At 36.2% G+C, this 25,667-nt stretch overlaps 1 non-coding gene across 1 annotated transcript; it reads right to left on the reverse strand.

Annotated features, from left to right (window-relative positions):
• Nucleotides 1-20,274: 20,274 nt before the first annotated feature.
• LOC115897805 lies at nucleotides 20,275-20,382 on the reverse strand. The gene has a single exon (XR_004057598.1). It is a non-coding gene; the product is annotated as a U6 spliceosomal RNA (small nuclear RNA).
• Between the last annotated feature and the right edge of the window lie 5,285 nt (nucleotides 20,383-25,667).

Below are 25,667 nucleotides of genomic sequence, written 5' to 3' on the forward strand. Positions count from 1 at the left end.
GTATGTAAAATATATACTTATAAGTATCACAAATGTAACAATTATTCTCAAAGAGGTTCAAGATATTACATCCATGAAAATGGAGCAATGATCCCAGAAATTTAAAAACGTGATTTTTGACATAAACTCAGGACATGTGTATCACCAATAGAATCTCTTTGAAAGAATGACTATAGGATAAACTTTAACAAAATAAATGATGAATCCAAGAAAGATGAAGGTGAAGGGTTCAAGAATCAGTGGAGAGAAAAGATACTAGATGATTTGTCTAAATATGACATATATTTAAAATTAATAGCATAAAATTAAAATCTTGATTAGACATTGGCAAATGTTTTCTGTAAAAGACCAGACAGTAAATATTTTCAGTTTTGTGTTCCATATAGACTCTGTTGCAAACACTCAGCTCTGCTGTTGTGGTGTGAAAGCAGCCATAGATAATATGTAAATGAATGTGCAATAAGACTTTACAAAAGGAGGGGGCAGGCGAACCCCTGTTCTAGATGATTGCAACATAAAGATGGCAGGGACAAAGCATGATGGAGAGACAGGAGGTAAGTTCTAAAAGCTTTGTGTTTTATAACTTTTACATAGCTGTGTGTGTATGATAAACACATACACACACATATGGAACACCAGATGGCAGAAAAAAAGTCAAGCCATCAGTGATTCCAGTATATGGCAAATGGACACAATTTCTTTAATAAAAGGAATCTCAAATTTGGTAAAGTTCAACAGCACATATGTGATTTAGAAAAAGACATCTAAAAAGAAGGTTGGAAATAAAAACGTAGAAAGATGCATCAGGCAAGTTCTAATAAGGATAACAAATATAGTAACATTAACGTTAGACAAAAAAGAATAATGTGAAAAGGATTTGACAAGATAAAAACTGTTCATACTGGTGAAATATACAGTTCCATAAGAAGCTCTATTAATAATGAACCTTTATAAATCTAACAATATAACATCAGATGTCATCTTTATAACCTATAAAGTGAAAATGATAGAAATATAAGTAGGAATGAAAAATACAGAGCCATTTTAGAAGACTTTAACACACATCTCAAATTGATAGATCAAGTAGGAAAAAAGTAAGGGTGGAGAGGATTGGAATAACGAAGAAGCTTGATCGAATAAAGGACTTTGTATGAATAAACAGTGAATGCATAGTCTCTTCAAACACACATGAAACATTAGCTGCTAAAACACAAAGAAAATGTTAAATTTCAAGATAAATCATTCTGGTCACATTTTTTATACTGAAATAAAATTTGTGATTAATAAGCAAATTGTTTATAAACTTGGAAATAGAAACCACTCCTTTAAATAACTTTAATACAAAGAAATTTAAAATGAAATTATAAATTATTTACAAATGATAATATCTTAAAATTATTGAACATTATTATACAACCAGCATTATGCTAAGTGATCTACGGGGATTATCTTTTTATTTTCACAGTAATCTTGGGAAGTTGATTCCATTATCATCTCATTTCACAGATGAGGAACTGAAACACAAAGCTATACTAAATAACCCAGCTGAGGGCACACAATCCATCAATGACAGAGTTTGGATTTGAACCTAGATAGCATGATTCAGAGCTAGTGTATTTAACTACAACAAGAATGACAATGAAAACAATACACATCAAAATCTACGTATCCTCAGAGAAAATGCAGCCAGGTACGTGTGTTTTAAAAATAACAAAAGATTGGCTAGAAGTAAATCACGTACAAAGCTTAAAAAGCTAGTGAAAAAAATACGTAAAGTAGAAGCAAGGGTATTACTAAAGAAAAAGAAAATGAATAAAATGCTGGGGTTTGGGGTGGGATAATTTTGTATAAAACTAAGAGATGATTTTTTGAAAAGAACCAAAAAATGTCAGAAGTCTGGAATGTCTCACCACGGTTAAAAAAAGAGTGAGCGTTAGAAATTAAAAGGGGATATAATTATAGATATGAAATAGATTTTGAAAAGTTTGAGATGAATATTGAATTTAAGCTAATTTTTATTTATTTGTTTTTTTTTTTTAAAGTTTTAAGTTCAGGGGTACATGTGCAAGATGTGCACATTTGTTACATAGGTAAATGTGTGTCATGGGGGTTTGTTGTACAGATTACTTCATCACCAAGGTATGAAGCCTAGTAGTTCATTACTTATTATTATTATTTTTTTATTCTCTCCCTCCTCCCACCCTCTGTCCTGCCATCAGCCCCAGTATGTGCTGTTCCCCTCTATGTGTCCATGTGTTCTCATCATTTAGCTCCCACTTATAAGTGAGAACGTGCAGTATTTGGTTTTCTGTTCCTGCGTTACTTTGCTAAGGATAGTGGCCTCCAGCTCCATCCATGTCCCAGCAAAGGACATGATCTCATTCTTTCTGTTGGCTACATAGTATTCCATGGTATATATGTACCACATTTTCTTTACCCAGTCTATCATTGATGGGCATCTGGTTGATTCCATGTGTTTGCTATTGTGAACAGTGCTCCAATGAACATACATGTGCATGTGTTTTTATAATACAACAATTTGTTAATATATTCCTTTGGATATATACCCAGGAATGACATTGTTGGGTTGAATGTTATTTCTGTTTGTAAGTCTTTGAGGAATTGCCACACTGTCTTCCACAATGGTTGAACTCATTTATACTCCCACCAACGGAGTAAAAGTGTTCTTTTTTCTCCACAATCTCACCAGCATCTGTTATTTTTTGACTTTTTAATAGTAACTGTTCTGACTAGTGTGAGATGGTATCTCATTGTGGTTTTGATTTGCATTTCTCTTATGATCAGTGATGTTGAGCTTTTTTTGTATGTTTGTTGGCTGCATGTGTGTCTTCTTTTGAGAAGTGTCTGTGTGTCTGTTTATGTCCTTTGCCCACTTTTTAATGGGGTTGTTTTATCTTGTATATTTGTTTAAGTTCCTTGTAGATGCTGAATATTAGATCTTTGTTAGATGCACAGATTGCAAAATTTTCTTCCATTCTGCCAGTTTTCTGTTTACTCTGTTGATAGTTTCTTTTGCTGTGCAGAGGCTCTTTAGTTTAATTAGATCCCATTTGTCAATTTTTGCTTATGTTGTGATTGCTTTTGGCACCTTCATGAAATCTTTGCCTATGCCTGTGTCCTGAATGGTATTGCCTAGGTTTTCTTTTAGGGTTTTTATAGTTTTGGGTTTTACATTTAAGTCTTTAATCCATCTTGAGTTGATTTTTGTATATGGTATAAGGAAGGGGTCCACTTTCAGTTTTCTTCATATGGCTAGCCTGTTCTCCCAGCACCACTTATTAAATAGAGAATGCCTTCCCCATTGCTTGTTTTTGTCAGGTTTGTCAAAGATCAGATGGTTTTAAGTGTGTGGTCTTATTTCTGGGTGTTCTATTCTGTTCCATTGGTCTTTGTGTCTGTTCTTGTACTGGTACCATGCTGTTTTAGTTACTGTAGCCCTTTAGTATAGTTTGAAGTTGGGTAGCGTGATGCCCCAGCTTTGTTCTTTTTGCCTAGTATTGCTTTAGCTATTCAGGCTCTATTTTGGTTCCATATGAATTTTAAAATTGTGTTTTCTAGTTCTGTGAAGAAGTCAATGGTAGTTTAATGGGAGTAGCATAGAATCTTTAAATTGCTTTGGGCAGTATGGCCATTTTCACAATATAGATTCTTCCAATCCACAAGCATGGAATGTTTTTCCATTTGTTTGTGTCATCTCTGATTTATTTGAGCAGTGATTTGTAGTTCTCCCGAAGAGGTCCTTTACTTCCCTTGTTAGCTGTATTCCTAGGTTTTTTATTCTTTTTGTAGCAATTGTGAATGGAAATTCATTCATGATTTGGCTCTTGGCTTGCCTGTTTTTGGTGTATAGGAATGCTAGCGATTTTTGCACATTGATTTTTGTGTCATTCTTTTTCCTTTCCTCCATTTTGCTGGGGATGTACTAATATCTGATTATGGTTTATTGTTTTTTGGATTTCTCTGATTACTAATTATATGGAACATCTTTTCATGTGCTTATATTCATATTGATAGTCTGTTTTGTAAAATGCCTACTCAAGTTTTTGCTCATTTTGTTTATTGATTTGTGTTTTTCTTATTGATTTGTAGACATTCTTTAGATATTATAGATATGTTATTTGTTGGATATATATGCAATATATATGTATATATAAATACACACATACATATCTATATGTATATATAAATACATATATACATGCCTGTATGTATATATAAATACATATATACATGTCTGTATGTGTATATAAATACATATATACATGTCTGTATGTGTATATAAATACATATATACATGTCTGTATGTGTATATACATATATACATGTCTGTATGTGTATATAAATACATATATACATGTCTATATGTATGCATATATAGCAAGCAAATATCTTCTACTAAACTATGTTTTGCTGTTTTATCCTCTTAATGATGTCTTTCAATAAACAGAACCTCAGAACTTGAATTAATCCATCTTTTATGTTTTATGTTTTTGGGGAATCTAATTTGAGAAATCACTGCTTACCCAATGTCATGAAATTATTCTGTTATCTTCTAGAGCAGGGATCAGAAATTTATGGCCCATGTGACCTGCCATTTGTTTTTGTAAATAAATTTTTGTTGGAACACAGCCCATTCTCATTCATTCATTTATGTATTGTCTCTGGCTGCCTTTGGACTACAACAGCAGAGTTAAGTAGTTGCAAGAGAGACTGTATGACCTACAAAACTGAAGATATTTACTATCCGTCCCTTTACAGAAAAAATTTATCGACTTCTCTTCTCGGATATTACTGTTTTTCTTTCACATGAAGGTTTATAATTTAATCAGTATTAATTTTTGTAGGTAGTGTAAATTAAGGTTAAAGTCTGTTTCATGTGAATTATCTAATTGCTCCAGCATCATTTATTGAAAAAAAATCTTATTATTACAAAATTACAGTGGCACCATTGTTGTACACCAAGTATATGTATGAGCCTATTTCTAGACTCTCCCTTTTGGTGTATGTATTTATTATTGTACTAATACCACACTGCATTAAATATTGTAGGTTTATGGTAAGTCATGCTATCTGATATGATAAATCTTCCAACAATTTATTCTTCTTCATTTCTTGGCTGCTATAGGTCATTTGCATTTCCATATAACTTTTAGAAATCCCTAATAAAGTTCCACAAAAACTATTAGGATCTTGATTGGGATTACATTGAATCAATAAAATTACTTTTGAAGATTAGATTTTAAATTATAAAATTAATTTATGATATTAAGTCTCCAAATCCATGAACATGGTATATCTATTCATCTAGTTAGATCTTATGTAATTTTTCTTTGAAATGTTTTGCCATTTTCACTTTAGTGATCTTACATGTCTTTTATAAAATTTATTCCCAGATATTTGAGGTTTTCCAATGATATTATTAATAGTATTGTTTAACATTTTTTATTTACCAATTGTTTTTGCAAACACATACAAAAACAATAAATTTTTATGTATTGATTTTATACTCAGTGACTTATCTAAATTCATTAATTCTAATTGTGTATATATTCTTTTGGATTTTTCTATATTTACAACCATGTCATCTGAAATGACAGTTTTACCTACTTCTTTCCAACCTCACAACTCTTCTTTCATGCCTTGTTGCACTAACTAGGACTTGCAGTGCAATGATTAATAGAAGTAATGAAAATAAATATACTTGAGTGGTTTATGAATTCAGGAAGAAAGCATTCCACATTTCACCACTAAATATGTTAGCAGCAGGCCTTTTGTACATAAACTTTATCATATTAAAAAGTTCACTTATATTTCAAATTTGCTGAGAACTTTTATTATGAACTAGTGGTTAATTGTAGGCCTTTTTGCATCTATTGAGGTGGTCAGTTATTTTTACTTTTATTATTATTTTATTATTTACATAATAAAAGCAAATATAATTTAGTGAAGTAAGTCATATTGATTAACTTTTTAAACCAATTTTTATTCCTAGAGTTAACCAAATTGGTTATATGTTATCTTTGTTATATATTCTTTGGATTTGGTTATTTAATACTTTGTTCTAATTTTTGTCCCTATGTTCATAAGAATTATTAGCTTGTAACTTTCTTGTATTATAATATTTTTGTCATATTTTTGTATTAGGGTTGTTCTAGCTTCAAAAAAATGAATTAGGAAGTGTTTTTTCTTTCTTCCCTCAAAGAAGTTATATAGGATTGATATTTTTTTCTTAAACGTTTTGAAGAATTCACCACTAAATATATCCAAGCTCAAATTTTCTTTGAGGGTAAGTTTTAAATTATAGACAGAATACATTTAACAATAATTTTTATTTCTTTTAGTTTTTCTTTTATCAGTTTAGATGATGTTTTTATATAAAATTATTCATTTTATATAGATTGTCAAATGTATTTATATAAAATTATTCAAAATATTTCTGACTTTTTTTAGTTTTGTAGGATCTGTAGGGATATTGCCCTTTCATTCTGATATTGGTAATTTATACTTTTGCTCTTGATTGGTCTTGCTAAGAGTTTATCAAATCTACTGATATTCTTTTAAAAAGAAAGCTTTGGCTTTGTTGATTTTTCTCAATTTTATGTCAGCTATTTCATCAATTACTGTTTTCACTTTTATTAATTTCCCTCTATTTTCTGTTCTTTTTCTAACTTCTTGAGATAGTAACTTAAAAATTAATTTTTAATTTTTTTTCTTTTCTGATATAGGCATGTAAAGTCAACTTTCTTCTAATCATTGTGAATTAAAGAAATCCAATCAGAGAGAACCCACACAGTAATTTTAACCAAAAAAAGTAATAATATAAATAATTATTAGGCCAGGCGCGGTGGCTCATGCCTGTAATCCTAGCACTTTGGGAGGCCAAGGCAGGTGGATCACTTAAGGTCAGGAGTTCGAGAGCAGCCTGGCCAACATGGTGAAGTCTCATCTCTACTAAAAATACAAAAATTAGCCAGGTGCAGTGACACGTACCTGTAGTCCCGCTATTTGGGAAGATGAGGCATGGGAATCACTTGAACCTGGGAAGGAGAGGTTGCAGTGAGCTAAGCTCATACCGTTGCACTCCAGCCTGGGCAATAGAGTGAGAGACTGTCTCAAAAAAAAAAAAAAAAAAAAAAAAAAAAAAAGAATTATTAACCGTACCAGGTCATTGACGTAATGAGAGATCGGCTAGCAAGAAGAGGATCCCAAAGGATATAGGAATAGTAGGTGTAGGTTACAGCCTCTCCCCTTAGAGCTGAGATAGCTGACCCAAGGAAGATGCCACCCAGGCCTGAGATCAACACCCTGTTGTAGAGGGCACTGCTGTGGCTCATTGGATGGCAGAGAAGTTGTCATGGTGCTGTACTGACGAAATGTGCTGGAAATCCACCTTCTGGGGTGCCAGTGAAAGACATTCATGGGGATATGTCTCAGTGGAGGCATTCTGCTGCAAAACTGCATGCTGGTTGCTGGGTGTTGCTGGCGACTGTGAACTGCAGAAACTTGGTACTAGGGAAAACTGTGCATCCTGGAGAAGCAAGCACACCAGAACCAGGAAGCAAACACCCTTTTCCTCCTGCAGTATATTTCTAGTGCCCTCTAATGACAAAGTTCCAGCTGGCAAGGACAAATATTTAAAGGGCCAAAACCCATTTTCACACAACAGGCAAGCAAGGAATTTGGAGCAGAGAGGCAATAATTCAGTAACCAGCACACACTGCTTTAGCTACACCACATAAATTTTGATGAGTTGCACTTTGATTTTCATTATCTTGACTACTGGTTTATTTAGAAAAGCTTTGTTTAATTTCCAGACATTTTCAGATCTTCTAGTCATGTTTCTATTAGTTGGTTTTCAGGCTAATTCCACCATGGTCTGAGAACATATCCTATGTGATTTCAATACTTTTGAAGCTTGTTCAGGCTTATTTTATGCACAGCATATAGCCTATTTTGACAAACATTTTATGTGTGCTTGAAAAGAATTGTATTTTACAGTTGTTAGGTGTCCTATCGATATATCAAGTAGGTCAAATTGGTTAATCATTTTGTTCAAATATTCTATATAATTTCTAATTTTTGTTACCTATCCTCTTGCATCTAACACACCAGAGATAGGTATATTAAACTGATTAAGGTTTTGTCTGTTTCTCCTTTACTTCTACTAATGTTTGCTTATATTACTTGATACTAGGTTATTATGGACATAAAAATTTAGGATTGTTATGTTTTCCTATTGAATTGACCCCTTGATCTTTATAAAATGCCATCCTTTATCCTCCAGTACATTTCTGGCCTTAAAGTTTACTTTATCTGATATTAATATAACCACAAACTTGAAGTTACTGTTTGCATGATAGTATCTTTACCATTCTTTTGCTTTCACTCAGTCTCTATATTTATATTTAAAGGATAACAACACACATGTTTTTTGTTTTTGTTTTTGTTTTTTGAGACGGAGTGTTGCCCAGGCTGGAGTGCAGTGGCACGATCATGGCTCACCGCAACCTCTGCCTCCTGAGTTCAAGTGATTCTCCTGCCTCAGCCTCCCGAGTAACTGGGATTAGTCATGCCACCACGCCTGACTAATTTTGTATTTTTAGTAGAGACAGGGTTTCTCCATGTTGGTCAGGCTGGTCACCAACTGCAGACCTCAGGTGATCCACCTGCCTCGGCCTCCCAAAATGCTGGGATTACAGGCATGAGCCACCGCGCCTGGCCACGGGTTGTTTTTTCAAAATACAGTCTGAAAATCTTTGCCTTTTCACTGGTGTGCTTAGTCCGTTCGTTTGTGCTTCATGTAATTATTTATGTAATTGACTTTACGTTTGCCATTTTGCTTCTGTTTTTAAATTATTTATCTCATCTGTTCTTTTTCCTTTCCTAATTTTCTTGGGGTTAATTATATTGTTATTTCAAGTTTCTTTCTTTATTAGTTTTTCTTTAATTCAGGTTTCTTGAGGTACAACTTCCACAGAGTAAAGTTCACCATTTTTACTAGATGATTCCATGAGTTTTGAGAAATACATAGTTATGTAACTACCACTGCAATCAATGCATAGAGCAGTTCCATTGTTCCCCCAAATTGGTTTGTGCCCTTTTGAAATCAGCCCTTCCCCGTATCCTCAGATCCTGACAACTACTGACCTCTTTTCTATCCCTCTAGTTTTACCATTATAAAATATATAAGTGGAACCATATAATATGAAGCATTTTGTGTTTGGCTTCTTTTATGTAGAATTGTACATCTCAGTTCATTTATGTTATTGTTTCTGCCATTTGTTTTTTATTAATGAGTAGTTTATCACTGCATGGATATACCAATTTGTTTATCCATTCAGTTGAAAGACATTTTTGGGGTTATTTCCACTTTTGGGCAACTATGAATAATACATTTGGCTTGTTACCAGTCTTTGGTGACTTTGAAAAAAGTTGCTATAAACATTCCCATACAGTTTTAATGTGAACCCATTTTCCTTTTTCTTGTGTAAATACCTCGGAGTTGAGTTGCTGTGCCATGTAAGTATACATTTAATTTAAGAAACTGAAAACTCATTTCCAAATAGTCACACCATTTTTGAATTCCCAGCAATAATGAATAAGGATTCCAGTTTGTGCCACATCTTCATCAGCCCTTGGTATTGTCAGGTTTTTTGTTTGCCATTCTAATAGGTGTGTGGTGGAATTTCACTGTGGTTTTAGTTTGTATTTCCCCAAGCACTACTAATGTAGAACACCTTTTTATGTGCCTATATGTCATCCACATGCCTTATTTTCATACAGTATCTGCTCAATCTTTCACTAAGTTTTTTCTCTGGGTTGTTTGATTTCTTCGTATTGAGTTTTTAGAATGCTTTATATATTGGAGTAGGAGACCTTTAAATGATAAGAGTTTTTCAGATTTTTTTTATCGGTCTGTTGCTTGTCTTTAATTTTCTTACATGGTCTTTGAAGAGCTGAAGTTTAAAAGTTTTCAAAGATTTTGATGGATAAATATTTATCAGTTTTGCTTTTATGGTTCACAGTCCACAGAAATTATTGACTAAGCAATCTCTGAGACATTTGTATGACCTAATGTCACAAAGACTTTATCCTACATTATATTGTAGTAGTTTTATAGATTTGAATATTTCATTTATATTTATTATCCATTTTGACTTTTTTTTTTGTATATGTTCTGAGGCATGGGTTGAGTTTTTGTTTTCTTTTTCCAATAGTTGTTCTTTTCCACACTGTGTTTTAGAAAGATGATCAATCTTTTCTCTACGGAATTGCCTTTGCAATTCTGTTAAAAATCAGTTGGTTATATATAAAAGGGTCTGTATTTGGACTGCTTGATTCCACTGATCTTCATGTCTGTCCTTTCACCAATATCACCCCCTCTCTTGGTTGCTTGATTATAGCAAATCCTGAAATCTTGTAGTAAGTCCTCCAATTTTGTCATTTTCAGTTTTTTGTGTACTAGCTCTTTCCTTTCACTTTTCCTTAAAAATTTTCTACTTTCTTTTTTTTTTTTTTTTTTTTTTTCTTTGGTTGAGACGGAGTCTCGCTCTGCCGCCCAGGCTGGAGTACAGTGGCCGGATCTCAGCTCACTGCAAGCTCCGCCTCCCGGGTTTACGCCATTCTCCTGCCTCAGCCTCCCGAGTAGCTGGGACTACAGGCGCCCGCCACGTCGCCCGGCTAGTTTTTTGTATTTTTTAGTAGAGACGGGGTTTCACCGGGTTAGCCAGGATGGTCTCGATCTCCTGACCTCGTGATCCGCCCGTCTCGGCCTCCCAAAGTGCTGGGATTACAGGCTTGAGCCACCGCGCCCGGCCCAAAATTTTTTACTTTCTTAAGATAAAAGCTCTGATCATTGATTTGAGATCTTTTTGATTTCCTTTTCTTTCTTTCCTTTCTTTTTTTTTTTTTTTTTTTAACAGGGTCATACTCTGTTCTCCAGCATGGAGTGCAGTGGTACAACTATAGCTCACTGTAACCTTGAACTCCTGGATGGGAGCAATCCTCCTGCCTCAGCCTCCCTGAGTTGCTGAAACTACAGGAATGTGGTACCAGGCCCAGCTTTATTTTTTATTTTTTATTTTTTGTAGAGACAGGGGTCTCCCCCTCTTGCCCAGGCTGGTCTCGAACTCCTGGCCTCAAGCGATTTTTCTGTCTTGGCCTCCTAAAGTGATGGGATTACAGGTATAAGCTACCATGCCCTTCTTATAATTTGTAAATATAAGCATTAATGCTAAAACTTTCACCATGAGGACAGCTTTATCTGCATCCCAGTAATTTTGATACAATGTTTTTTCATGTTCATTCAATTGCAACTATTTTCTAAGTTTCTTTGTAAGTTCTTCTGTGACCCATTAATTATTTAGAAGAGATTTTATAAAAATTTCCAGATAGGATTTTTTCCAGAAATCTTTATTTGTACTTTAATTCTGTTATACTTCATATGATTTTGAATTCTTTTAAATGTATTGTTGTTTGTTTTAAGACCCAGAATATCGTCTATCTTGGTGAAAGTTTCATATTTTTGGAAAAGAATATTCTCTTGTGTGGGTGGCCTATTATATGAATATCAATTGGGTCAAGGTGGTTGATGGCGTTGTTCAGGCTTTTAAATCCCTTACTGATTTTCAGTCCTACTGCTTTATTGATTACAGTGAGAAAAGTGTTGATTCAAAAGAACTTTTGATATGATACCACAGTTCTTGGGTGCTCTGAGACACCAACCATAATTTTGGACTTACCTAATACCTTTTATTCTGTCAGATTTTACTTCCTATATTCTGCAAATCTTTTGTTAAATGTGTGATTATTATGCATTTTTTGTATATTCTTGGTGAATTGGTTGCTTGTCATTACGTAATTTTCCTCTTTTTTTTTTTATTTTGAGACAGAGTCTCACTCTGTTGCCCAGACTGGAGTGCCGTGGTGTGATCTTGGCTTACTGCAACCTCCACTGCCTGGGTTTAAGCAATTCTCCTGCCTCAGCCTCCCAAGTAGCTGGGGCTACAGGTGTGCACCACCATGCCTGGCTAATTTTGTATTTTTAGTAGAGGTGGGGTTTTTTTTTCTTTTTTCTTTTTTTTTTCAGTACTTTAAGTTCTAGGGTACATGTGCACAATGTGTGGGTTTGTTACATATGTATACATGTGCCGTGTTGGTTTGCTGCACCCATTAACTCGTAGTTTACTTTAGGTATTTTTCCTAATGCTATTCCTCCCCCATCCCCCCACCCCACGACAGGCCTGGTGTGTGATGTTCCCCACTCTGTATCCAAGTGATCTCATTGTTCAGTTCCCACCTATGAGTGAGAACATGTGGTGTTTGGTTTTCTGTCCTTGTGATAGTTTGCTCAGAATGATGATTTCCAGCTTATCCATGTCGCTACAAAGGACATGAACTCATCCCTTTTTATGGCTGCATAGTATTCCATGGTGCATATGTGCCATATTTTCTTAATCCAGTCTATCATTGATGGACATTTGGTTTGGTTCCAAGTCTTTGCTATTGTGGATAGTGCTGCAATAAACATATGTGTGCATGTGTCTTTATAGCAGCATGATTTATAATCCTTGGGGTATATGCCCAGTAATGGGATCCCTGGGTCAAATGGTATTTCTAGTTCTAGATGCTTGAGGAATTGCCACACTGTCTTGCACAATGGTTGAACTAGTTTACAGTGCCACCAACAGTGTAAAAGCATTCCTATTTCTCCACATCCTCTCCAGCACCTGTTGTTTCCTGACTTTTTAATGATCGCCATTCTAAGTGGTGTGAGATGGTATCTCATTGTGGTTTTTATTTGCATTTCTCTGATGACCAGTGATGATGAGCATTTTTTCATGTGTCTGTTGGCTGCATAAATGTCTTCTTTTGAAAAGTGTCTATTCATATCCTTTGCCCACTTTTTGATGGGGGTGTTTGATTTTCTTCTTGTAAATTTGTTTAAGTTCTTTGTAGATTCTGGATATTAGCCCTTTGTCAGATGAGTAGATTACAAAAATTTTCTCCCATTCTGTAGGTTGCCTGTTCACTCTGATGGTAGTTTCTTTTGCTGTGCAGAAGCTCTTTAGTTTAATTAGATCCCATTTGTCTATTTTAGCTTTTGTTGCCATTGCTTTTGGTGTTTTAGTCATGAAGTCCTTGCTCATGCCTATGTCCTAAATGGTATTGCCTAAGTTTTCTTCTAGGGTTTTTATGGTTTTTAGGTGTAACATTTAAGTCTTTAATCCATCTTGAATTAATTTTTGTATAAGGGGTAAGGAAGGGATCCAGTTTCAGCTTTCTACATATGGCTAGCCAATTTTCCCAGCACCATTTATTAAATAGGGAATCCTTTCCCCATTTCTTGTTTTTGTCAGGTTTGTCAAAGATCAGATGTTTGTAGATGTGTGGTGTTATTTATGAGGACTCTGTTCTATTCCATTGGTCTATATCTCTGTTTTGGTACCAGCACCATGCTGTTTTGGTTACTGTAGCCTTGTAGTATAGTTTGAAGTCAGGTAGCATGATGCCTCCAGCTTTGTTCTTCTTGCTTGGCAATGTGGGCTCTTTTTTGGTTCCATATGAACTTTAAAGTAGTTTTTTCCAATTCTGTGAAGAAAGTCACTGGTAGCTTGATGGGGATGGCATTGAATTTATAAATTACCTTGGGCAGTATGGCCATTTTCATGATATTGATTCTTCCTGTACATGAGCATGGTATGTTCTTCCATTTGTTTGTGTCCTCTTTTATTTTGTTGAGCAGTGGTTTGTAATTCTCCTTGAAGAGGTCCTTCATATCCCTTGTAAGTTGGATTCCTGGGTATTGTATTCTCTTTGTAGCAATTGTGAATGGGAGTTCATTCATGATTTGGCTCTCGGTTTGTCTGTTATTGATGTATTGGAATGCTTTGATTTTTGCCCATTGATTTTGTATCCTGAGAATTTGATGAAGTTGCTTATCAGCTTAAGGAGATTTTGGGCTGAGACGATGGGGTTTTCTACATATACAATCATGTCATCTGCAAACAGGGACAGTTTGACTTCCTCTTTTCCTAATTGAATACTCTTTATTTCTTTCTCTTGCCTGATTGCCCTGGCCAAAACTTCCAAAACTATGTTGAGTAATAGTGGTAAGAGAGGGCACCCCTATCTTGTGCCAGTTTTCAAAGGGAATGCTTCCAGTTTTTGCCCATTCAGTATGATACTGACTGTGGGTTTGTCATAAATAGCTCTTATTATTTTGAGATACTTCCCATCAATACCTAATTTATTGAGAATTTTTAGCATGAAGCGCTGTTGAATTTTGTCAAAGGCCTTTTCTGCATCTATTGAGATAATCATGTGGTTTTGTCTTTGGTTCTGTTCTATGTGATGGATTATGTTTATTGATTTGCATATGTTGAACCAGCCTTGCATCCCAGGGATGAAGCCAACTTGATCTTGGTGGATAAGCTTTTTGATATGCTGTTGGATTCAGTTTGCCAGTATTTTATTGAGGATTTTTACACCGATGTTCATCCGAGATATTAGTCTAAAATTCCCCTTTTTTTGTTGTGTCTCTGCCAGGCTTTGGTATCAGGATGATGTTGGCCTCATAAAATGAGTTAGGGAGGTTTCCCTCTATTTCTATTGATTGGAATATTTTCAGAAGGAATGGTACCAGCTCCTCTTTGTACCTCCGGTAGAATTCGGCTGTGAATCTGTCTGGTCCTGGACTTTTTTTGGTTGGTAGGCTGTTAATGATTGCCTCAATTTCAGAGCCTGTTATTGGTCTATTCAGAGATTCAATTTCTTCCTGGTTTACTCTTGGGAGGATGTATGTGTCCAGGAATTTATCCATTTCTTCTAGATTTTCTAGTTTATTTGTGTGGAGGTGTTTGTAGTATTATCTGGTGGTAGTTTGTATTTCTGTGGGATCCATGGTGATACCCCTTTGTCATTTTTTATTGCATCTATTTGATTGTTCTCTTGTCTTCTTCATTAGTCTTGCTAGTGGTCTATCGATTTTGTTGATCTTTTCAAAACACCAGCTCCTGGATTCATTGATTTTTTGAAGGGTGTTTTGGTGTCTCTATCTCCTGCAGTTCTGCTCTGATGTTAGTTATTTCTTGCCTTCTTCCAACTTTTAAATTGGTTTGCTCTTGCTTCTCTAGTTATTTTAATTGTGATGTTAGGGTGTCAATTTTAGATCTTTCTTGCTTTCTCTTGTGGGCATTTAGTGGTATAAGTTTCCCTCTACACACTGCTTTAAATGTATCCCAGAGATGCTGGTACATTACGCCTTTGTTCTCATTGGTTTCGAAGAACGTCTTTATTTCTGCCTTCATTTTGTTATTTACCCAGTAGTCATTCAGGAGCAGGTTTTTCAGTTTCCATGGAGTTGTGCAGTTCTGTGTGAGCTTCTTAATCTTGAGTTCTAATTTGATTGCACTGTGGTCTGAGAAACAGTTTGTTATAATTTCTGTTCTTTTACATTTGCTGAGGAATGCTTTACTTCCAACTATGTGGTCAGTTTTGGAATAGGTGTGATGTGGTGCTGAGAAGAATGTATATTCTGTTGATTTAAGGTAGAGAGTTCTGTAGATGTCTATTAGGTCTGCTTCGTGCAGAGCTGAGTTCAAGTCCTGGATATCCTTGCTAACCTTTTGTCTCGTTGATCTAATATTGACAGTGGGGTGTTAAAGTCTCCCATTATTATTGTGTGGGAGTCTAAGTCTCTTTATAGGTCTCTCAGGACTTGCTTTATGAATCTGGGTGCTCCTGTATTGGGCACATATATATTTGGGATAGTCAGCTCTTGTTGTTGAATTGATCCCTTTACCATTATGTAATGGCCTTCCTTGTCTCTTTTGATCTTTGTTGGTTTAAAGTCTGTTTTATCAGAGACTAAGATTGCAACCCCTGCTTGTTTTTGTTTTCCATTTGCTTGGTAGGTCTTCCTCCATCCCTTTATTTTGACACTATCTGTGTCTCTGCACATGAGATGGGTCTCCTGAATACAGCACACTGGTGGGTCTTGACTCTATCCAATTTGCCAGTCTGTGTCTTTTAATTGGGGGCATTTAGCCCATTTACATTTAAAGTTAATATTGTTATGTGTGAATTTGATCCTGTCATTATGATGTTAGCTGGTTATTTTGCTCGTTAATTAATGCAATTTCTTCCTAGCATTGATGGTCTTCACAATTTGGTACATTTTTGCAGTGGCTGGTGCCAGTTGTTCCTTTCCATGTTTAGTGCTTCCTTCAGGAGCTCTTGTAAGGCAGGCCTGGTGGTGACAAAATATCTCAGCATTTGCTTGTTGTAAAGGATTTTATTTCTCCTTCACTTATGAAACTTAGTTTGGCTGGATATGAAATTCTGGGTTGAAAATTCTTTTCTGTAAGAATGTAGAATATTGGCCCCCACTCTCTTCTGGCTTGTAGAGTTCCTGCCGAGAGATCTGCCATTAGTCTGATGGGCTTCCCTTTGTGGGTAACCCGATCTTTCTCTCTGGCTGCCCTTAACATTTTTTCCTTCATTTTAACCTTGGTGAATCTGACAGTTATATGTCTTGGAGTTGCTCTTCTCGAGAAGTATCTTTGTGGTGTTCTCTGTATTTCCTGCATTTGAATGTTGACCTGCCTTACTAGATTGTGGAAGTTCTCCTGGATAATATCCTGAAGAGTGTTTTCCAGCTGGTTCCATTCTCCCCATCACTTTCAGGTAAGCCAATCAAACGTAGATTTGGTCTTTTCACATAGTCCCATATTTCTTGGAGGCTTTGTTCATTTCTTTTTACTCTTTTTTCTCTAAAGTTCTCTTTTCGCTTCATTTCATTCATTTGATCTTCATACCCTTTCTTCCACTTGATCGAATCAGCCACTGAAGCTTGTGCATGCGTCACACAGTTCTCGTGCCATGGTTTTCAACTCAAGATGGGTTTCATCATGTTGGTCAGGCTGGTCTCGAACTCTTGACCTCAGGTGATCAACCCACCTTGGCTTCCCAAAGTGCTGGGATAACAGGCATGAGTCACTGCACCTGGCTAATTTTCCTGTTTGTCTCCGGAAATGTTCCTACACTGAAGTCCTGTTTTCTGATATTAATATTGCAACACCAGTTTTCTTATGATTAGTGTTTGCATGGCATATGACTTTCTACCCTTTTTTTGAACTATTTTTGTTTTGTCATTTAAAGTAAGTTTCTTGTAGACAGGATGTAGTCAGGTCTCTTTTTCATTATTAAAATTGAGAAAAAATTCACATAAAATTCACGATTTAAAACATTTTAAAAATATACAATTTAGGCCAGGCACAGTGGCTCACACCTGTAATCAAAGCCCTCTGGGAGGCCTGAGGTGGGCAGATCACGAGGTCAGGAGATTGAGACCATCCTGGCTAACATGGTGAAACCCTGTCTCTACTAACAACTACAAAAACAAAATTAGCTGGGCGTAGTGGTGGGCGCCTGTAGTCCCAGCTACTCGGGAGGCTGAGGCAGGAGAATGGCTGGAACCCAGGAGGCAGATCTTGCATTGAGCCAAGATGGTGCCACTGCAGTCCAGCCTGAGCAACAGAGCGAGATTCCGTCTCAAAAAAAAAAAAAAAAAAAGTACAATTTAGTGGTTTTTAGACTATTCACAGTGTTGTACAGCTGTCATCTCTGTTTAATCCCAGAACATTTCCATCCCCTCAAGAAGAAACTCATACCTGTTAGCAGTCAATTCCAATTCTCCCCTTGCTCCAACCCCTGGAAATCACTAATTTATTTCTCTATGGATTTTCATATTATGGATATTTCATATAAATGCAATATGCAATATGTGGCCTATTGTGTCTGTCTTCTTTCAGCGTGTTTAGAGGGTTCATCTATGTTGTAGCATGTATCTTTCTTTCACTTCTTATGGTTGAACAAGATTTCATTATATGACTGTATTACATAAATTATCCAGTTCATCAGTTGATAGGCACTTGGGTTGTTTTCACTTTCTGGCTATTTTGAATAATGCTGCTATGAACATTCATGTACAGCTTTTTGTGTAAACATATGTTTTCCCTTCTCTTGGGCATATACATAGGAGTAGAACAGCTGAGTCATGTGGTAACTCTATTTTTAACTTTTTGAGGAACTTTCAAACTGTTTCTCACAGTGGCTGCACCATTTTGTTTTCTCAATAGATTTGACTTAAAAAAATGTACAACATACTCTTTTATTTAGTTGTGTTTATATTATTTACATTAAATAAAATTATTGATATTGTCAGATTTAAATCTATCATCTTGCTAGTTGTCTGCTATTTATTTAATTTGTCCTTTATTCTCTTTCTGTCTTTTTCTGCCTGCTCTTGAATTGGTGGGGTTTTTCTTGTTGTTGTTGTTGTTGTTGTTGTTGTTGTTGTTGTTATTGTTGAGACAGAGTCTCACTCTGTCACCCAGGCTGGAGGCTGGAGTGCAGTGGTGCAATCTCAACTCATTGCAACCTCCACCTCTCAAGTTCAAGCAATTCTCCTGCCTCAGCCTCCTGAGTAGCTGGGACTACAGGCACGCACCACCATGCCTGGCTAATTTTTGTATTTTTAAGTAGACACAGGGTTTCACCATACTGGCCAGGCTGGTCTCGAACTCCTGACCTTGTGTTCTGCCCGCCTCGGCCTCCAAAAGTGTTGGGATTACAGTACCACGCCCGGCTGAATTGTTTTTTTTTTTTTTCTAAACTCAATATTATCTCTACCATTGGTTTACTTATACTTCTTTTTGACTTTTTAGTGGTTGACATAGAATTTATAATGCATGTCTTAATTAATCACAGTTTGCCTTCAAATAACATCACTCACATGGAATGTTAGAACTTTACAATAGTACACTCCAGTTCCTCCCTCCTCCTATCTTTTGTTCTATCATTTTCTTTTTTTTTTTTTTTTTTTTTTTTTTTTTTTGAGACGGAGTCTCGCTCTGTCGCCCAGGCTGGAGTGCAGTGGCCGGATCTCAGTTCACTGCAAGCTCCGCCTCCCGGGTTTACGCCATTCTCCTGCCTCAGCCTCCCGAGTAGCTGGGACTACAGGTGCCCGCCACCTCGCCTGGCTAGTTTTTTGTATTTTTTAGTAGAGACGGGGGTTTCACCATGTTAGCCAAGATGGTCTCGATCTCCTGACCTCGTGATCCGCCCGTCTCGGCCTCCCAAAGTGCTGGGATTACAGGCTTGAGCCACCGCTCCCGGCCAGTTCTATCATTTTCTTATATTTCACCTTTACACATGTTGTAAACCCAAAGTAGTCTTTCTATTTTTTGCTTTAAAGAGTTGGCTATGTTTTAGAGCAATTAAAACAAGGAAAAAAAGTCTTTTATTTTCATCATTTCTTTGTGTAATTTAAATTTCTGTCTAGCTCTGATTCTTTCTGAAGAAATTTCTCTAACACCTCTATTTATATTTGTCTGAAAGTCTTTATTTCTTTTTATGTGTGAAAGATAGTTCCATAACATATAAAATTCTGGTTTGACAATTTTTCAGCACTTTAAATATTTCTTTCCATTATTTTCTAGCTTGCATAATTCCTGAGAATAGTCTACTCTAATTCTTATATTTGTTGCTCTGTATGTAACATTTCTTTTTACATCTGGTTGTCTCTAAGATTATCGCTTTATCTTTCACTTTTAGCACTTTGAATATGATGTATCCAGGTGGTTTTATTTTTGTCGCTCTTATTTATCCTGGTTATGATGCTCTGACCTTCTCAGATCTGTGGCTTCATGTCTTACATTATTTTGGAAAAATGTTAACCATCTTCAACCAATGTTAACTCGCCAAATATTTATTTGGTTTCTCTCTTTTATCTGTCATTTCCACCCCCAGCCCCACCCACTGGGATTACCATTCTACATAGGGTAGACCATTTGATATGATACTACAGCTCTTGGGTGCTATGAGCCGTTTTTAATTTCCCACATTTTTCTTTTTGTCCTTCAATTTGGATACTTTCTATTGACCTACATTCAATTTCACTGACTTTCCTTAATGTTTTGAGTACATTGAAAGTAATCTTTATCTCTGTTACCATGTTTCATTTCTAGTATTTCCATTAATTTCTTATAATTTCCATTTCTCTGCTGAAATGCTGTCTTTTTGTGCATGTTGTTAATTTTTTCCCACTAGAACCATATTAATTGTAGTTATTTTAAGTTACTTGTCAGATAATTTTAATGTCTACATTATCTCTTGAATCTTGTTCTTTTGTTGCATTGTTTTTTGACAGTGAGTTCATTTTTTCTTGCTTTTATATGTCTCTTTCTCTCTTTTTTAATGAAATGCTTCATGAATTTGTCTGTCATCCTTGCGTAGGAGCCATGCTAATCTTCTCTGTATCATTCCAATTGTAAGAGTGTGTATTGCCAAAGCGAGCACTTTCCTAATGTTCTATTAATTGCCAGAGAGTGTGTAGGACAGTAAGATTCAGGTAAGTCATATTTATGCCTGAAAATGGGCAGGCATTTTTTTTTTTTCCTTCTTCCATTATTGCGTATGTTGGAGAAGGTTGTGTCAAACTTGTCAGGAATGGAGCTGGTTTATGTTTTCCTGTTGCTGGGTTTGTCTTCAGTGTACTACTGGCTTCATTCCTCTGCTATTACTTTATCATTAGGGTGAGGGTTAGTTTGCTGGATAGTTTTTCTTGAGGTTCCTAATCCCACCCTCAGGTTTTAGCCTTCCCTGTGTTCCTGAGTTTCAGAATAGGTCACTCTCCAAGGTATCTTACTTGCCAACAGCAAACTGTTGGTGTTTGATTTTCCTGCTGATGAGGCCAGGGGAATTCCCTGTTGCCTTTGTTTAGCCTCATTCTTCAGTAGATCCTGTGTCCCTGGGTCTAAGGATGGTGCTTTCTTAATCCTTTTACTCCAGTACTAGCAAAAAATTTCTAATGGTCTAGATCCAGAATGGCTTTATGGCTCCTTCCCCAGCGGATGGAATTTTTTTCCTCCCCAGCTTCCAGCTCACTTGTGGCCTAGGGATGACATGGTTTGCTATCTACCCCTCCAAACCCCATACCCCAGTTGTTTAGGTCTTTTGCTCTTAGTGGAGAAAAGACCAAGCATAGCATGATATCTTTCCCACAACTTGGCTACTACCATTTTCTAAGGCTCATCTTCATTGGATGCTTCTTCTGGTCTCTTGCTTTGTCTCTGTCTCCAATCTTTCTAATGAACACTTCATGAGCCCTAGGGAGAAGAGCCTATGAATGGGCACTAATTCATGTCATGTACATGGCTCCAAAGGATTTTATACTCTTATTTTAGCTCACATCAGCCTTTAGCAATTTATTTAGAATTTTTAGCTGAATTAATCTTATATACTTTTTAGTGGCCCTGTCTTCCTGGTTCTACCTAGGTGAGTCAGCCTCTTGCCCATTGTGCTGTTATTGTTGTATATTTTGTTTGTCTATATTTTATTAACCCACATGACTTTATTATCATTTTTTTAAGTGCTTAACATTCCCTTGTATTACCAATAGATTTAACTTTTCTGAACTGTACCTTTTCTAAATTCCTTCATGTAGTACTGTGCTTCCATTCATTCTTGTTTAGCTTTAAAAAATTGTATCTTTTTTCTTCTGGTGTAGTTCTGCTTGCAATAAATTGCCTTCATTTTTCGAAGAGGTTCTAACTGAGTATAGAACTCTATACTCAGTTTTATAGTTGGCAGTTATATTTTCCTTTAGCACTTTACGTATGCCATTCTATTGCCTTTGGCTTCCAAAAATTTTGTTGAAAAGTCAGTCTTATGTCCTGTTGCTTCTTTGAAGGCAACATGTCTCTTTTCTCTGTTTTTACAATTTTCTCTTTTTCATTAGTTTTCAGCTATTTGACTACATTCTTGGGTCTGGTCTCCTTTGTATTTTTCTTGGACTTTTCTAAACTTCTTTTTTTTAATTTTAATTTTTTATTTTATTTTACTTTAAGTTCTGGAACACATGTGCTGAATGTGCAGGTTTGTTACATAGGTATACATGGGCCATGGTGGTTTGCTGCACCTATCAACCCATCATCTAGGTTTTAAACCCTGCATGTATTAGGTATTTGTTCTAATGCTCTCCCTCCTCTTGTCCCCCACACCTCGACAGGCCCCAGTGTGTGATGTTCCCCTCCCTGTGTCCATATGTTCTCATAGTTCAACTCCCACTAATGAGTGAGGACAAGCAGTGTTTGGTTTTCTGTTCCCATTTTAGTTTGCTGAGGATGATGGTTTCCAGCTTCATCCATGTCCCTGCAAAGGACATGAATCCATTCTATTTTATGGCTGAATAGTATTCCGTGGTGAATATGTGCCACATTTTCTTTATCTAGTCTATCATTGATGGGCATTTGGATTGGTCCAAGTCTTTGCTATTGTAAAGGGTGCTGCAGTAAACATACGTGTGCATGTGTCTTTATACTAGAATGATTTATATTCCTGTGAGTATATACCCAATAATGGGATTGCTGGGTCAAATGGTATTTCTGGTTCTAGATCCTTGAGGAATCACCACACTGTCTTCCACAATGGTTGAACTAATTTACATTCCCACCAACAGTGTAAAATCATTCCTATTTCTCTGCATCCTCGCCAGCATCTGTTGCTTCCTGATAGCCATTCTAACTGGTGTCAGATGGTATCTCGTTGTGGTATTTTTTTTTTTTTTAATTTTATTTTTTTTTTTGAGGCGGAGTCTCGCTCTGTCGCCCGGGCTGGAGTGCAGTGGCCGGATCTCAGCTCACTGCAAGCTCCGTCCCCCGGGTTTACGCCATTCTCCTGCCTCAGCCTCCCGAGTAGCTGGGACTACAGGCGCCCGCCACCTCGCCCGGCTAGTTTTTGTATTTTTTTTTTTTTTAGTAGAGACGAGGTTTCACCGTGTCAGCCAGGATGGTCTCGATCTCCTGACCTCGTGATCCGCCCGTCTTGGCCTCCCAAAGTGCTGGGATTACAGGCTTGAGCCACCACGCCCGGCCCTCGTTGTGGTTTTGATTTGCATTTCTCTAATGACCAGTGATGATGAGCCTTTTTTCATATGTTTGTTGGCTGCATAAATATCTTCTTTTGAGACTTGTCTGCTCGTATTCTTCACCCACTTTTTGATAGGGTTGTTTGTTTGTTTTTTTCTTGTAAATTTGTTTAAGATGCTTATAGAATCTGGATATTAGACCTTTGTCAGATGGATAGATTGCAACAATTTTCTCCCATTCTGTAGGTTGCCTGTTCACTCTAATGATAGTTGTTTTGTTTTTGCTGTACAGAAGTTTTTCAGTTTAATTAGATCCCATTTGTCAATTTTGGCTTTTGTTGCAATTGCTTGTGGTATTTTAGTTATGAAGTCTTTGCCCATGCCTATGTCCTGAATGGTATTGCCTAGGTTTTCTTCTAGGGTTTTTAGGTTTTACATTTAAGCCTTTAATCCATCTTGAGTTAATTTTTGGGTACGGTTTAAGGAAGGGGTCCAGTTTCTGTTTTCTGCATATGGCTAGCCAGTTTTCCCAGCACCATTTATTAAATAGGAAATCCTTTCCCCATTGGTTGTTTTTAACAGGTTTGTTGAAGATCAGATGGTTTTAGATGTGTGATGATATTTCTGAGGCCTCTGTTCTATTCTGTTGGTCTATATCTCTGTTTGGGTACCAGTACCGTGCTGTTTTGGTTACTGTAGCCTTGTAATATAGTTTGAAGTCAGGTAGTGTGATACCTCAGCTTTGTTCTTTTTGCTTAGGATCGTCTTGGCTATGTGGGCTTTTTTGTTTCCATATGAAATTTGAAGTAGTTGTTTTTTTCTTATGTATTCGTTTCATTAGAGAATTAGGTAAATCTCACATTACATGGCCAAGGCGAAAAAATTTTGCACAGTTAGAATGTGTTGAAGAAACCAGCCTCAATTTAACCAGATTAGATTTCAACAAGGAGATGACTGTATTCCTCCAAATAATCTTCATTTAGGAAGATGACATTCCTCCAATATGTGGAAAGACAGTAAATGCCCTTTCTGCTCTCTGCCACTGAGGAAGAAATTCTCCCTCTGGAGGGACCAACGCTATTTCTTTTTTTTTTTCTCTCTCTTTTCCCTTTTCCTTTCTTCGGTTTCCCCTTTCCACAAAGCTTCTTTAGTCGTTTTTGCTCATCCTTAAAATCCTGATGCTCATCTCTTTATTATAGATTCTGGTACTGCATTAAAATTTTCAATATTTTTATTCAATCTGTCTATTTTTTCCTATATATTCTTTACAATACTTATTATTGTCATTTTAATCTCCTTGTATGATAAACATTAATATCTATAGCATTTGTGGGTCTGCTTCTATTGTCTATTTTTAAACCTGATTATTGCAAATATTATTCTTTCTCCTTGTATGTCTTGTAATGACAGATATAGTGTATGAAAGTATCAGAGAAGGAGATGATGTATATTCCACTAGCAAGTGTTTCATCTTTTCTCTGCAAGGCAGGTTATGTGAAAGGCTGATTCCCTCAATCCACAAAAGATTAGGTTAGTTGCAGGCTGCAGTTTTAGTAAATTACAGTGCACCACTGGAGTGTCTTTGGGCCCATCATCCATTTTGACTGAGTTCGCCACATTTTGTCTCCCCAGCTTGGGTACTGTGGGAGATTCATTTCTTTCCTTAAGAAATTTTGAGATTAGCTTTTTAGCCTCTGCTTTGTAGAAAATGTCTTTATGGGGATATGGCTAGTATTTTTGAAGCAGTTCTTCCTTATGGGACTTTCTCTCTTAAACACTATATTGCTTCTGCCTCTTAGAAGCTTATGGCTGAACTGTTCCACTTTCCCCACAGGCCCAAAATTCAGTAAATATCTCATGAGGAAAGTTTGTCATATGTTTTGGGTTCCTCAAAATTTCAATCTGTCATGACAACCTCAACTACCAAGAGATCCACTGTTTTTTTTTTTTTTTTTTCTCACCCACTCAGTCCCTCCCTCTATCTGCATCAAGTTCAGTTCTTAATCCAAGCTTAGAATTAGCAAATATCCTGGGGGTAAGAAAATTGATTGCTAGCAAAATCTTATTAAAAAGGAGTCTTCCTCCTCTGGAATATTATCTAGTCCTTGCTTCTGCATTACTCTGACGTCTTTAAAAATATGATTTTTGTCATTTATTTATTTTTCCTCTATTGCTGCATTTGGAGCATTGGTTTGATATGACATTTTAAATTTACTCATAACATACATACATATATACGTATTTTTTAATTTTAAGGGAAAAAAGCATGCATGTACTTGCCAGTGACAAGGATTTTTAAAATGCTTTTCTTGGTGTTTGCATACAGAAATGTACCTCAGGAGTTTATAGTTTTCTCATGTTTTAAACTATTGGAAACCACCAACATTTATACTTTGTTGAGAAGAGCTAGGGAAGAGAATGACATATAGGAGGCTTTGGCCATAAAAGTGAACTGTGTTAAACAGGAGACCAGTTAAGGAAAAATTTTTAAAAATTAAGACTTATCTCTTGTCTCGATGCTATAGTGAATATATGTCAAAGATTTCTTAACTCATTATCAAGGAATCAACAAGATGGTGAAACTGGTTCAAACAAGAATTTGAGGAGCCTAAGGTATATAGTTATCTAGTCAAAGGAAAGCTAAAATGAGTTTGCTAATAGATACAGTGTTTAATGTCCTACAGGGTAAGAAAACCACAACCGCTGGCATTACCCT

This window comes from Rhinopithecus roxellana, chromosome 5, assembly GCF_007565055.1.
Source record: "Rhinopithecus roxellana isolate Shanxi Qingling chromosome 5, ASM756505v1, whole genome shotgun sequence".
In the NCBI taxonomy this organism is placed as follows: Eukaryota; Metazoa; Chordata; class Mammalia; order Primates; family Cercopithecidae; genus Rhinopithecus; species Rhinopithecus roxellana.